The sequence below is a fragment of the Sinohyriopsis cumingii genome, chromosome 8, assembly GCF_028554795.1.
Source record: "Sinohyriopsis cumingii isolate HCF-2022 chromosome 8, ASM2855479v2, whole genome shotgun sequence".
NCBI classification, from domain to species: Eukaryota; Metazoa; Mollusca; class Bivalvia; order Unionida; family Unionidae; genus Sinohyriopsis; species Sinohyriopsis cumingii.
Genome location: NC_142968.1, coordinates 28,123,268 through 28,127,655, shown reverse-complemented (window position 1 = coordinate 28,127,655; position 4,388 = coordinate 28,123,268).

Sequence of the window (4,388 nt, the reverse complement as noted above, 5' to 3'; positions counted from 1 at the left end):
CGCAAATTGGCAAGACTTCCCAGAAACTGCTTGTACATAATGTCAGGTCTTATATATCATGATACGTCATCGAAGTTTTTTTGTTTTAAGTATGTCGTATCCTTGTTATGCCTTAGGTATAGTAATTAACCATAGTAGCAAGTCCAGTTTAAGCAGGCAGTTTTATAATCTCAATAATCAATAAAAAAAGTATTTATATACAATCCATCTTACTTCATTAGCTGTTCTGTCTCGAGGGCTCTGGAAATACGGGAAACGTTGACTATCAAGCCACGCTCGCACATGTCTCTGATTCCTTCAGTTAGGCCCGATATGTGTAACTCTGTGCTAATCCTAAAGATGCGATGTGCAAATAAAACAAACTAAAATAAACACTAATAACATCTTACTGTTGTATCGTGTTGTGTTCTTCTTCTGCATCTCTCAGCATTATTTCTGCGATCTATGTGATCTTTCCCTTAGCAGATAGGTTCTCACATTTCCATGAAAGCACGTCTAGTTCAGGTTTCTTAAATGTCCAGGCAATTTATTAAAGTGCAAGATAATCTTCATCAGCCTATTTCGTAGCCTTAAACAAAGCATAAACAGGATCAAAATATTGATATTCTCCCCCGCTGCGAAATGAAGATGGGATTTCGTTCAAACAATATCGTTCTTAACACATTGTGTATGACATAACTGACATAACTGTTGATTTTGTGAATTCCACACATTGTTAGAGAATTATTATCTTCAGTTATCGTGAAAGACATGTGTTTTTACCAGTCGTATATGCCTTTAAATTATGAAACAGTGCATTGTCCAAGAACATCAGAATATTTTCTTCAGTTTGAGCGCTCATTCTTCTGACAAAAATACCAGTTTTCTGAACTTGGAATACGCTAAACATATTTTAAAAAAACTGCGATATTTGTTGTAATTACTTGTAAATGACCTACAAATGTTATTTATTGCAATTTATGTTTTATGTTAATGATATCAATATGTCAAGTGAGTGCGACTTTAAAGAATACACATATTATCACGGCTACAATATCAAGATTTGAATATTTGCACGAATCATGACATTCAGGTACCATTTTGCCTGGGCTAAGTCTACTATAAATTCATTTGGACTTTTAAAAAAAAAAACACAAAAAATAATTAATTAGCGAACACATTATGTCATTGCAAAGTTTGCCATATACAATCGTCCTTACATTTATTGTACTATCTTTCAAGGGAAGAGATGGAAAAGGGAATATTTTCATGTTTCCTGCCGGTAACTATCACCCTAACACAAGTCATAATTGTAATACGAACGGTCTGGCTAACAATATCCAAGGTATCACCATTTCAAGCGTCGGGATGAATGGACGGAAGCCAGATTTCATACCAGTCTGCACTAGCGTCCTAGCAGTAACTCTTGGAGAAGGAAGCAAAATCAACACGAATAAGATGGTATCACTGAAATTAAGACAGTATTACGAATAATTGTCTTTCTTCCTATAATTCTTATTTTATTTGGCTTTGATATGCATTACTAGTCTGGTGCAAACCATCACTATATAAAGATTTATAATGGTAGTATGCATGTATTCTTCAAAGTGTTAAATTAGTTAGTAAAAAGCAGTTTCATATATCTGCATTGAAAAGTACGAATATAACCAGGAAATTCGGCCAATATTTTTGTTCGGAATTGTATATTACAATAGAGTATCATGAGATGATTACTATATATTATTCAAAAGGTGAATACACTTTACCGTTCATGTAATCGGTCAAACAGGAGTAGCATAATTGGCGTCAGGTAATGTTCTGATCATCTCTAAGGATTTATAAATGAAATATTTTCAATTATAATTGTTTGATGCAAGATGAAACAATAACAGAGGATAAATTAATTTGGCTTTGTGACGTGATTATAATTAGTAGGAATAAAAAGTGCTTTTGAAGAAGATTATCCAAGTCGTCGAAATTCTCAATAATGAAACATTGTTATATATTGACAATATCATAATCCGTACAATTGTGGTAATTAATGAAATACCTAACTATTTTGTCAATAAATATTTATGTTTTATGTCAGTGTACAAATCGTCACGTAACGTACCTTTGTAAGTCATTGAGAATGTCGATACTGAGGTGAAAATGGTATACCAAGAAAGTATACTTTTACTGTCTTAACTTGGACACAAAGAGAAATGAAAAGGAAAATACAAAACGTTCAACTGTGCCCTGCATGCCGACCCTATGGTCTTAAGCGAAGCAAGAGGAAGAAGCAAACTCCAAAGAGTTGTGTAACACGTAGCGAACAATTTCACTATCCGATTTATAAAGTGAACATTTGAGAGGAACTTACAGTATTATGAGTTAAATTAAAATAATTCTAATTGTGTAAGCAAGTCCAAAAGTTACTGTGCTGGCAAATAAGTAGCCTTAAACGTGACAAAGTAACAACAGTCTTGATATCACGCAATGGTATTGTCAAAAACTCCCATAAATCTCTAAATGTTGCCATTGACCAGTCATACGAACACTTCAATAAACAATTTAAATATGTTTCCTGTCAAATTAAATCAAAATACAATGCCACATATGTACACCGATATTAAGACAAGAACATAGGAAATATGCATGAATCAATTGTACAATTCTTTGCTATATAAGCACAGTACGTCGCTACTTCACAATATTTTGATACTTGCTCTACGTTGCAATATCTCCCTCAAAATAGATCACCATGACGCTACAGCATCCGTCTGACCGATATGCATATATATATATATATATATATATATATATATATATATATATATATATATATATATATATATATATATATATTAGTCAGAATTACTTCATTTTCTTAGTTCACCACCTCAAACGGCAACGGATGCACTAACTCATTCATGATGACTTCAGCTTCTGTTGCTCTAGCAAGTGGAATTGTAGCATTAATGCTGGAGGCAAAGTACGTATGACTACATAATTCTTAGTATCGAAATTTCCGCTTAGGCATTATAGTAAAATTTCGTTAAAAACATTTAGATTATTCATATTCCATATTGTGAGTCCCTTTGTAAGAAATGATTGTAACAAAATAGTTCACAAGGTTTCCGTGGAAACGAAAGCTCCAATTCAATAGGAGCTTCTGAGCGCAAATGTACATATAACAGCTGTCTCATTTCTTAAACTCTTAAGCATAAATACAAAAATTATTTATGTGTACTATCTATAATTTACAGGAAAACACAGAATATCTCAACGTCCTCCCAAGTTTTAATGTGTATGATTACTTGAAATCCGGAAGGTGTTATATCATTGCTCGTTTCTTGCGCAATAAAATGACTTTTTTAATGAGGGTACTTGTTATCTTTTTACGCAACAACATTCATCTGACTACTGTTCCAAAACTATTTTAAATTGTTTGAATTTGTATTGTCTTCATCCTAATCTTCTTCACTTACTCCAAATATCAATACCATCAATACGTAATAATACTGCTATTATTATTATTATTATTATTATTATCATTATTATTATCTTTATTTGTTTTATAGTGAGAGTCTTTCCTGGCGTGATGTACAGCATATAATAGTAGAAACGTCTTCTCACGCAATGATACAATGCAGTGAATGTGTAGTCAACGGAGCTGGTAAGAAAGGTACAAGGAATATATTAACCATACAAGATGACCACATAATCATGCAGATTGTGCCGCTAATTCAAACAGACGCACCCTATAAAATAGCCACTCATTAAGGACTGCGTGAGGACATGAAAGACCTGTTATGTATGTTATCAAGGCCATCAGTTGACAAAAAGGCATGGATAGATAATGGCAAATTATTAATGACTAGATTCTCTTCAAAACATAACAAAAGATCTAGATAGTTACAAAAAAGCAAAAGATGCTTCGCACTAATGTGTGTGTGTCTTTAGATTTTTAACGTAGCTTTAATAATTTGAGTCATATCGCTACGATGTCTGCAGTGTGGCAGTTTATAGTAATGTCTAGCACTGGGCATATTGCCGTAGACATGTAGCATTATGCCACACCTAATCTCATTGTCTTGACACCAGGATTGCCAGTTCTAACACTAACCTCTGTATGTTTAGCACATGGCGAGGCATCTGCTAGTACCATTTTATAAGTCTTTGGTATAACTCGGCCGGGCTTCACACTCACGACCTACCGCATCCGATGCGGACTCTCTAACCACTTGGGCCACCGGTCACATAATATGTCTAGACTACAGACGAAGGAATAACGAAACCCCATCCCACACTTTTATTCACCGGTACATTTTTTATATTAAGTATATAGAAATGTATTATAACATGAATGGAAAACGTGCTTTCTTATGAATAACTATTTCAGTCTAATGTTTAATCAGAAAATCTCC